The sequence below is a fragment of the Psittacula echo genome, assembly GCF_963264785.1.
Source record: "Psittacula echo genome assembly, chromosome: 1".
Taxonomy (NCBI): domain Eukaryota; kingdom Metazoa; phylum Chordata; class Aves; order Psittaciformes; family Psittacidae; genus Psittacula; species Psittacula echo.
The window spans coordinates 30058710-30070314 of NC_137735.1; positions in this window are offsets into that span (position 1 = coordinate 30058710).

Consider the following 11605-nt stretch of genomic DNA (forward strand, 5'->3'; position numbering starts at 1 on the left):
AAACTAGTAGCCAGGAGGAACGCATCTGTATTGTTGATATAAAGATACATGAGATGAGCTTACCCTGGTGCCTGCAGCTCATTGGCAGTTCAGGAAACCTAGAAGAGTTATTGCTGTTCAACAGATTATATCCTGCACTGTCTACCTTATGAACAATAAGACTGTAGGACTTTTGTGGGATTTTTTCATTGTTTCTGCTGCTGCTGCAAAGGGAGGGATGTGCTCCAAGTCATTAGGTATCATGGCCTAATTTATTAGTACATTGTACCCAACAAACTTTCCTATCCTTCATCCAGGTAGTAATGTAAATTTACATTGGAGCAAAGAAACAGACAACATGGGAAAAGCAAAAAGGAGTTTATGCTGCTTAAAATAAAAACACACCAACAGATTTTGCTTTTAAGACACCATGTGCATTCTTTCAAAGGATCTAACGCTTTTTTAAACCAGCAAATTAAGTGTAATTCCAGATAGGGAACTGGAATTGATTTCTGTGGTATGTCAGATTGAGTACTGTGTGGAGAAGTATTGCACTGCAGTCACAGAAGTATATTCCTGAGTTGTGGTGGCAGTGCAAATATACCAGAAGACTTGCAGCAAAAGACCAAATTACTTTTCTGCAGCAGAAATCACAGAAATAGTGATGCTCTTCAGGAGACCTGAACAGTCTAACAGTCAACTGTTTTACTGCAGTCCAAAAATGCAGGTATCACAGGTATTGCAACCACTTGGGATTTGCAGTGCCCTTCAGTACAGAATGTAGCAAAGGGAAGAGAATGCACATCTCCTGTCAAAAAACAACATCACTGAGGCATAATGGGGAAGGTAATTCATCACAAGATAATTCCATACTGAAAAATATATCTATAGCTGAATAAGGGTCCAAATGCTATATACACATATATGCTTTTGTCACAGGGAAAGGAAGGCTACTAGTGTGAATAAAGCAAAGCGTAAGAGAAAACTAAATGGCATTTTTTCCTCTCTTTCATTTCTTACAAATGCCGCAGGTAATGAAAAATATTTGTCTTTGAGCAAGAATGTTGTTTCCTTTCCTTCGTCCCTTGTTTCCCTTTCCCCCTGGACTTCCACCACATTTCAGGGTATTTTTCTTCAAAACACAGTGCTACTGGAGAACTGTCTCTTGAATCTCAGAGTGTGGAAAGAGAAGTGGGTTTTTTTTCTATAGGTAGGGTGGCACCAGCTGAAAGCAAAGTCACCTTAGCAGGGAGATGCTGGACAACAGCAAAATTGCAAGGGAGTCTTGACATAACAGCTTTGCTTCAGAGGAGAAGTGGTGAACAAACAGCTCTCCTATCAGCTGAACACAACTTAGTTGTCAGGGCTGCACCAGCAGCAGAAGTAGGTGCTTGCAGATGGTTTGTATGGTGCCAAACCTTACCACAAAAACAATGTTCACACAAAGAGAGAAAAATAATTACTAAAAGGAAAAAGAAGAGGTGTTGAGAGGATGTTATCTCTGAGTTCCCTGCACCAGCAAAGCGGTGACATGTTTTTTACTAATGGTGCTCTAGGTTACACAGGACAAACGTTGCCTTTTCACAAGTGCTGTGGAGACATGAGGAACCAAACTGACTCCAGCAGCCTTAGCCCCCATACTCACATGTCCAAAGGCAGGGCTAAAGTCCCACCATGGGGTTTTCTCCATCTGCTCCATCAGCCCCAGAAGGTGAGAATGGTCTTGTTTTCTGTGATATACGTACTGAGGAAGCAACCCCAAAACTGAGGGTTCACAAATAATCAGCTAAAAAAGGACAAACAAACACTGATCTACCCATAGCTATAAAATCACAGTGTTCCTGTTATTTGTTATCCTCTTTTTTTCTGCTCTTTGAGGCTCACAGTATATGCACGGCTCATATTTGAGCTTTTATCTACAGCTATTAGGAGTGGAACTTTTTTTTTTTTAAATGAATGCTGAGATTCTCACATAATGACAAGAGCTGGGGAAAACATGAAATATCATGAGACATGTGAAAACATCTTACGCTGGCAGTACCGCACATAAAAAGAGACAGCTCTTGCCTTGAAGAGCTACAGTCCAAACACGAGACAGTTTTACAGATACAGCAAGATTAAGGAAAAACTTGTCAAAGGTGAAACAGCACAAATCTGCTGTGGCTGTTTAGAGCCCTAGTTATAGGGATACATTTCTTCTTCATTATACAGCCTTAATGTCATAGTGGAAATAAAATACTTTGCATGTTGCCAGAGGATTATGTTTTCTTTCCTAAACCAGCCAAATTAGGCTATTGTTGTGACAAATCATACTAACATATTGCTTCAGCAGGCCATAAGCTTCACAAATAGAATTTGTTGTGTTATGACATATTTATATTTTTCAGTGAAACCAATAATAACAATATTATAGCACCCAGTAAAAGTAATTTTAAAATAGATTATCTCAAACTTATTTGTGTGAGTGTGTGTACGTGTGCAAAAGCAAACAAAACCACATGCCCTGCAATTCCTTAAAGCATCAGGAAGGTGACAGGCTGTGACCCTTCCTTCTCGTTTCATTGTTCTGCAGAATATTAACTAAGCATTGGCCAAAGAATTGAACATAATAAGCCACTTTTACCCATTGAAGTGGCTGCATCATTTTCACTATGGAGTTAATTTGCTTCAGTTTCTCAGATTATTTTTATAAGAAACCTAGCCAGTTGTCAGCTGTAGCTTATTTTGACAGTCAATGACAACAGAGTGTTCCTTCAAGTTGTGGGAACATTGATTATGATGGTTATAGAGATGAGATAAAGCTATATGTACTTGTTCTCTATTATTTAATGAGTCATTGAAATTAATAACTGTCGTGTTCTTATCTTGCATTACAGCTGAGAAATACACTGGTTGTAGCCAACAGTAAGTTGAAAAGCTGGTTGTTTTGATAATGGATCTGTTGCACTTGTGAGCTTGCACAGTCATCACCTAGTCCCCAGAATTTTACTGTCTTTGTGTTCTTTAAAAATCTCCCAGTATCCAGAGGCTGTTTTTAATTCCTTGATTATACCCTGTTTCAAGTTAATGGAAGTGCATGTATCTGTGTTAGTATTAACATAATCCAATCATATTTATTTTTTTGGTGGTATTTGCATGGAATAATAAATTGATTAACACGGCAGCATACGCCATTTTATCAATGGTTGACTTAAAAAAATAAAACCAGTACTGAAGAGAGACTTTGAAGCTCTAATTAATGTAAAATGTCTGAACATTTTATTGATTAATGATCTTACAATAAAACTATTGAATCAAGTACAACTTACCACTGATTTTACTTTAGCCCTTCATGGCACTTATCACTCTGGCTTTTGATTCAGTATGACCCTCTTCCATTTAAGCTTTTATTTTAAGAATCAGATGATGAATGTGAACTAAAACTACATAATAATTGCTTCATGCTGGTTTTCTTTGGTCACGTTGAAAAATTGCCTCTGAGAGTCTCTGTGTCAGAGCCTGTGCCGGCAGGATGCATTGTATGAAATGCAGAGGACCTCCACTCTACCAGCAGCTTGGCCTGGGTGACACTGAGTCTGCTTTTCTGGCTTCATTCAGGGGAATTTGATATTTCAAAACGGGCCATTGCCATATCTTTGCTTCACACATTGTCCTGCATTAGAAGGACTCCTGGCTCCAGGCTAGAGTCCCTGATAAAAGCATGTGGGGAGAATTGAATATGGTGGAGCACTTTTAAGTCTTTTCTGAGGTTGGGTTTGTCTTTCTTTTTAGACTTCATGGCTAAGTATCTCTGAAAATTGTTTCTTCAGTTGCCATAGAAAAGTGTCATAAAAAATCTCCTCCAAGTAAATAGGTATTTTCACACCAGTGTTCACTTGCCCTCCCAATCTGCGCAGCCCAGAGCCATTCCCACTTCCCTGTTCCCCGCACACAGAGCAATACTCTGGCCAGTCAAGAAATCTCATTGCTACAAAGTAGGCCGAAGAATTTGCTTCCCTCAAGAAGTCAATCTGATTGATTTTTCTTTCTGTGTCTATTGATTGCAAACCTTAAAGAACATTGCTATTGTCATGGTTGCCTCAATAAGGGAAGATGGAAAGGAGACATAATAACTGTCTTCAGATATGCAAGAAGTAGCTGGAAGGAGGACAAAGCAAACTCTTCCTCTCATCCCCAGTGGACAGGGCAAGAGGTTTAGGGGCTTAAACAGCAGCAAGAGTGATTTACGTTAGGCAATAGCAAAGTGTTCTCAGTGACAAAATGTTGGAAGATATTGCTAAAGGACATAAGGGATCCCTAGAAATGTGCCTGGATAAACTTCTCCGACAAATTGTTTAGAGAAAGCTAAAAGTGACATAGGGCAGTGGGGTGGTGTAAACGACCTCTCAGGTGTTTTTCCACAGCTGGGGAGACCTCAGTTCCTACATGTTTGGTGGCATCAGTGCAGCTTTGTGGACAACATCAGCCAGCAGCCAGGTGCCTGCTCTTTTCCTGACCGAATGCGATGCTTTCCCATACCTGCAGCATCTGCGCTAATATTTTTCTGTGTTAAACCATGGTTTGGATGTTTCCATATTCAAGGTGTCCAGGTTCTGGCAATGAAAGTAGCTCAGGCTGGGATGGTGTAGTGGCTGTTGTCAGACGTCTCAACACCGTGTGCCGAAATGACATCTTGTCATCACATGCAGACAGGAAGCAGCAAGAAGGCGAGACAGAAAATATAACAAAAAGGATTTCTCTGTCTGCTAAGGGAACAGTCCATGTGCAAAATCCTGGCTGCTGAAAAGGTAGACAGCAGTGTCAGAAACGACAGCTGTGGATTTTCAATGCTGTCTTCTTATCTGAATTTTCATTACTTATCTATTAACTAATAACATGTAGGTGAATGCAAACATTACTCGGTTATCTTCATAGATTTCTACTCATTAGTTTTTTCTAAATCGCATGGTATTTCTACATCTGCTTCTGCATTTATGCATCTAGGTTTTAGTTACCTCTGTCACACTGGAAGCACATAATATTTTGTCTCACATTTTCAATGGATATGTTTTTTTAAAGCTAGGTGTGTTAAAAATGTGAATTAAAAATCACCCCTTTTATACTTTACCAGGAGGAATAAAAATTGCCAGCATCCTCCTCCGTTTCTGTTTCACCTCTGGATCTAAATTCACACATTTCTCTTTTGCTCTTAAAAAATCTCCATAAATTTACTTTGTGGCAGTTGTAGTAAACTGTAGCACTTTAGAGAAGACCTTCTGTGTTTTCTTTTAACATGGATCCTGTTCCCAGAAAGATTCATGCATAAGCAAAAATGAAAATCATGCTAGGTTTTTTCATTAAAATTTCACCTAGATTTTAAGCACTAAACTGCTCATACCCTGAAAACTTCTGAAAAATGAATATCTCATGAGTTTTATCCAACTTACAGCATTCCAAAAATGTTGGAAGCCAGCTACTTTTGTAAAAATTTCTATGCAAAACTCCATTTTCCTGATGGAAAAGATTTGGATGTTATGCTTGTTACCTGCTTACCCAGTTCCTCAGGCACATTAGAAAATTATTGTCTTTAATCAGAGATACTGAGCGTTTTGGAGAAGAATAAGCAAGCACATAGAAGAAAATGCTCTGTGGGCTGGGACTCAAGATTTCTGTCTGAGGAATGCTTTGTGGTGTACTGTTGCTTTCTTCTGTACCTTTAGATCACCCTCATTTTATTACAAGATTTATTTGAAGGGTTTCAGGGTTTTTTTTCCCCAACAGAAGAATAGCTCGTGTGGGTATGCAGCTCTTCGAGTTACATCTAGAAGATAGAAAATGCCATTTTGTTTTGCAGAGAGACATTTAGACACGATGAACACACCAGGCTGGTGTGTGGCCTGGACAATATCTGCAGCAGCAGCACAGCATACTAACAGCGAACTGCAAAGCAAACAAATTCTGGTGCAGAGGATCTGATGTTCCCAATATACAAGTTTATGGGGGTTTTACTTCAGATTAGTGCTAGTCTGGTCCATTTCTCCTTTTGTGGGTGGAACCCCATGGATGTACTCCTGATCTGCACCATCTGATTCAGCTTGATCCCAGAAGAACCCAGCTTGTGCTTTCCAATGCTGCTTCACAAAGCATGCTAAACTGGGACTTGCAGTTCAATAGCACTCTCCTGATTTGAATGGGAACACAAGCACAGCTACACTCTGAGCTTTTTTGGGGTATTCCTCAACAGAGGAGTAATGGAACCACCAGTAGAATCTGGTGGCAAATATAGGCCATTTTATTAATTTAAACTATTGTGACAAAAGTTCTCTTTCTTCCAAAATAAGCTGTGACTTTCTTTTTGTCCTGGTTGTATAGCTATGTTAGTGACCCCTTTCTTATGCAGGGAAGGAGTGAACAGTGCTTGGCTACATCTCCAGCAACACCCAAGGAAGCTGACATGAGGTGGGTGCCCAAGTACCTTTGCAGATCTCAGACATGCACCCTGTGGCTGGTGTTAGGTGGTGGCATACAGTGGATAGAGAACTGCCGATGTGACAACTGTAAACCTGGGCTTTCCAGACCTGTGAAAAGAAAAATAAACTCCACGTCTCCCACCTTCATGGTGGCAAATCTCAACCAAGGAGCAGCAACATTTTACATTGTGATTACTTGATCCTTTGTGTTCATTGGACTTCGACTGCATTTCATGGGATCATCCACAAAGTGAAACACAGGTATCAGCTAGCGAAAACTCTCAGCTGAGACTGAAGGGCGATTGTTTCACCCACCAGTGAATAATGCAGTAAGACAAACTTCATTCCACATGGCAATGTCTACACAGGATTTTAGCAAGGATACATTCACTTTTCCCAGTTTACAGGTCTGGTGAGTTCAGATCAATGTAAACCAAACATGTCTACAAATGTATGCATGCAGGCTTGTTCCCATTCTCTTCAGTAAGAATGTGACCATACTAATTTCCTTCACTTACTCTGGCAGCGGGGAAATGCAGCCATTCTGCCACAAATTAAATGAATCCTTCAAAGATAAGACAGTCATTGCAGCTTCCTGCATGGAGCTCCAAATTTTCATTCTATTTAATGATGAGACACTGGAAAATGGCATTTTAAATGTATTCACATCTTTCAAACATCTGGTGCATACTGCTGATGTGCAGCAGATGACTAACGTGTATTTATTTTAAAGCATAATGCCACAGCCTCACTATTTAAGAGAGAATATATGTGAAAGAACATCCCAAACAAAGGCTTATCAGTGAACTTACCTGCCACTGCCCTTTACTCATTTGTTGAAACAGTATTTGTATGTTTGCATAACTAAGCTGCTCAGCAGCAATCAAAGCCATGACTATCCTTCTATCATTAGTTTTTGCCTCATTTATGCAAAAAAACATTTACATGGGTGAGCAATATGGGCCTTGCCTTTTCCTATGTTTCAAAATTGATAGCAAAGGAGAGAAACTTTTGTCAGAAGTGTTTAGTTGTTTTGGAACCCAAGAGTTATTTCTAAAACTTTTAGCTAAGCAACTTAAATATTTCTCTATCTTTCTCTGTCACAGTCTAAACATGAAGTTTCTGATGCTTAAGAGTTTCTGCAAAAATAGTAGTACCACATCTTCTTCCTTCACTTTAATATCTTCTCCCTTTAATAATTTGTCTCCAGCAACGGTTAGTCTCATTACAAAATCATACTATTTTAATAAGACAAGGTTTGTTTTCCACAAACCAATTTTGATTTGAAATATTTTTGTTTCTATCCTTAAAATTAAGTGCTTTACTCACAATTCAACATTTTATTTTGCTTCCAAATAGTTCTGATATGCTTGTAATATCCAAGCTTCCTGCCACAGGTTTTTAAAATACTGACATGCCATTGACTGCCTTCCAGTCTTCTGGGAATTGCTAGTTTTCCAGTATGCTGATGTCCCGGGTGCAGCAGTAGCAGTCATTTTTCTCCTTCTTAGTAGCTGGTGCAGTGCTGTGCTTTTGACTTTCAGCCTGGGAACAGCGTTGATAACACTGATGTTTTTAGTTGCTGCTCAGTAATGTTTAGTCTGACCAAGGACTTTGTGAGTCTCATGCTCTGCCAGGGAGAAGGGGAAGCCGGGAGGAAGCAGAGACAGGACACCTGACCCAAACGAGCCAAAGAGGTATTCCATACCACAGCACGACATGCCCAGAATGTAAAACTGGGGGCAGTTACGCAGAAGGGCTAGATCACTGCTCGGTCGGGCTGGGTATCGGTCGGCGGGTGGTGAGTGGTTGTGTTCTCTTCCGTTGTTATTTCCTTTGTCATTATTATTATTGGTGGTAGCAGCAGTAGTTTGTGTTATACCTTAGTTACTGGACTGCTCCTATCTCAATCCATGGGAGTTACATTCTTTCGATTCTCCTCTCCATCGCTCTGGGATGGGGGTGGGGAGTGGCAGGGGGAGGGGGGAGTGACAGAAAGACTGTGTGGTTCTGATTTATGGCTGGGCTTAAACCACGACAGCTGAATACCACCATTTGTGCTCCTTAGTTCTCTTCACTTAGCTGCCTTAAAAATCACAGGTGCAGGTTATCTAGACCTGTTGATTTTAAATGCTTAATCTTTGTAGCTGCTGTTTAACATCTTCTAGATCCATGATTGGAATGACAGTCCACAGAGGGAGCTGTGATATCATCAGATTTAAAGTATCACAAATTGCACACATGCTGGACCAAAAGGTTTTATCAGAGGTAGCCTGGTTTAGAGATAAAAGGCTTAGCACCATTTCTGAGAGCTTAGACTGGGCTGGTACACTGATCTACAGCATATATGTACACATCTCAAAATCTAGCTTGTTTTTCCCTTTTGTAAATAAATAATCCTTTTTCTGTGAGAGCTGAAAGAAAATCCTGTGAACATGAAATAGATGTGTGCCTGAAGCTGAAGGAAGCCTTGGACAACTGCTTGCATATGCCAGAGGTAGTTTGGTCCGTCTCAGTAAGATGTGAACTGTGATGTAACTGTGAGTACGATGGTGAGGAACACTAATTCTTATCTCAGCATGGATAATAAACTTGCCTTTGAAGAAAAGAGTCCACTTGACTTCTGTTAGAGTGTTAATATAACTATCCTGGTAGTACTTTCCATGAGGATGAGCCATTAAGAACTATGTCCCCAGTGTACCCGACACAAAGGTCTGTCTCACTTGTCACAGTCTCCATCCACTTACCAGCAAAACTGTGACTTTGAGCAGACATAGCTGAACAATTTCAAATGTCTTGATATGGAGGGGGTACCTCACTATCATATACCCTTTTTGACGGTGGTGTGCTTCCACTTTCCTTGGCAGGTGTATTTTCCTCCAAGGCATGCTGAGGACACGAGTAACCTGGCACATGGCTATCTTTGCCTCTCCAGTCAGAATGGCCAGGTCCCTGTTCCACATGGTGTGAGAGTCAGCATGTGTCCAGAATAAGATCCATATCCAGATTTCTAGACAGAGCTAAACATTTTTTGTACTGTCTCTACTCAGACAAACACACAAAAATTCTAGCATGGCAACAGCTAACACCCCCCTATCCCTAACACACACACACACACACACACACACACACACACACACACACACACACTGTTTTATTTGCAAGCAAATAAGGGGAGTTTAATGAGTACACAGGCTTAAGCCATATACCCTAGACATTCAACACTGGTGACACAACAGTTTGTGATGAGAAAAAGAAAGACAGTTCTGGGTCACAGTTCAGGCAGTGCTAAATGTTACATACCATTGATGCTCTTTTGGTTTAATGTGGTTTACCTCAAATACTTAATGCTGGGCATTATGTGTTATGTGCAAAACCCCCCAGAATGGCTCCTTTTAATATCTGAGGCAAGACATGTGATTTAAAAATTTCCCATCATGCAGGTCTTGCCAGAGCTTTTGTCTTTGAAGTGAAACAAAACTGCAGCTGATGGGGAATGTTTCGATGAAACAGTTTCTCATGAGAAATGTGGATTCATAAACATGGAAAATTTTCATGGAAACACGTGGGGCAAGAAGATTGTTCAGGGACAGGGTAGAAATTCTGGGTTAGAGGTAGACTGCCATAAATTCTAGAGCCATGAAAAAAATCCATCTTTAGAGCTTTCCTCCAAGCCTTGTATCTAAGGTAATTGGAATAGGAGGCACCAAGGGCTGCATGTTTTTGGGATCTTGATTTGAGCAAGTCTCAAACTCAATAAAACTGGGGATAAAAACATACTGGCAATTTTCCTCACTGTTGGCTCTTTTCCACATGGGATCTTATTGATGAACAAACTTCAAATAGGGGTTCTAATAAATGTCTGCCCCCATTCAACAATCCCTTAGTCACAGCAAACTCCTATTTTCCAAGACTTCTCTAATCCCTGAGATGTTCCTTAGCATCATCCCTAAACTGAGCAACCTGAGGTGGCTCATAGTGAGGTCTCCAGGTGGGAAGAGGAACATATGCAGCTCCATGTCCAGCCCCACCAAACTTATCCTCTATCTGAATGATGGGCCTTTGGATGAGCTTAAAACACTGAACTGCTTCTGGAGGTCAAAATGTCAGCCCCCAGTTTCAGGAAGAATTCACCCCTTTGGTCACTGGGCCTTACAATGAAAGGGCAAAACTATTGTCCTCTTGACAGTTTCCCTTCCTCTCTATTTTCTGGGAGGATACTTGTTTAGGAATACATTGTTTGTTTTCTCATCCCTTCAGACAAAGCAGTTAGTTAGCCTTTTCCTCTAGGTAAAGCCTCTTTAATTGAAAGCAGTTAACATCAATCATTGAACTCTGTTAAAAGAAACCTGCTCTTTGGCATTGGGAAGATCTGTCCTGTTGTACTCTGCACCAGGTTGGAGTGTTGACTATCCATACAGCCTCCTGCCTTATTTACATTACAGAAGGGAGTGAGTATTATTGCAGACATTTCAAATGTGAGTAGCATATCTTTTATTTGCTTAAGTCATTATTACTGCACTGCAATGTATCACTGCTCAAAACAACTACACCTGAAAATACATATCTAGTTTGATATATATTCATAATAAAGTGTATTTAACTGCAAAGATATATATGTCTTAAGGTATACTTGCTACTGGAAGAACACATGAGTCTTATTGCCACAGGCTCTGGAGATGCAGAAAAATCTCAGCAGTTCAGTGACAAAATAGTGATTAATAATGCCTGCATTTCTAAAGTATCTTTACATACTTCAAAGAGGGTTGCTGCAAAGGCTCTTCCTTTGAAAATCAGGGGTCCTCCTCAGGCATGCAGACAAGAAAACAGAAGAACATGTCCAAAGTCTTGGCACTCTGTGCATAAAATGTGTTTATTTATTCATGCTAATTATAAATTATATTGACAATAATCCTACTAAATTCACGCAAGAGCAAGCAGAGGAATCTGATATAGAGAATTTTGAAACAGCAAGAAAAATGAATGAGAAAAAGCTGTGTATCTGTCAGACACCTGAAGGCGCTGCAAAAACCAGAATCCTGGCAAATCTAGAACTCCTTACGGGGTCGGACAATATTGATTTAGCTGAATTCACCAGTACAGGAAACCATACTATGACTGTGTGTCTGGAACAGTCACAGAGTCTATAAACTTTTCTAAAGAGTCTTGAGTTCTCA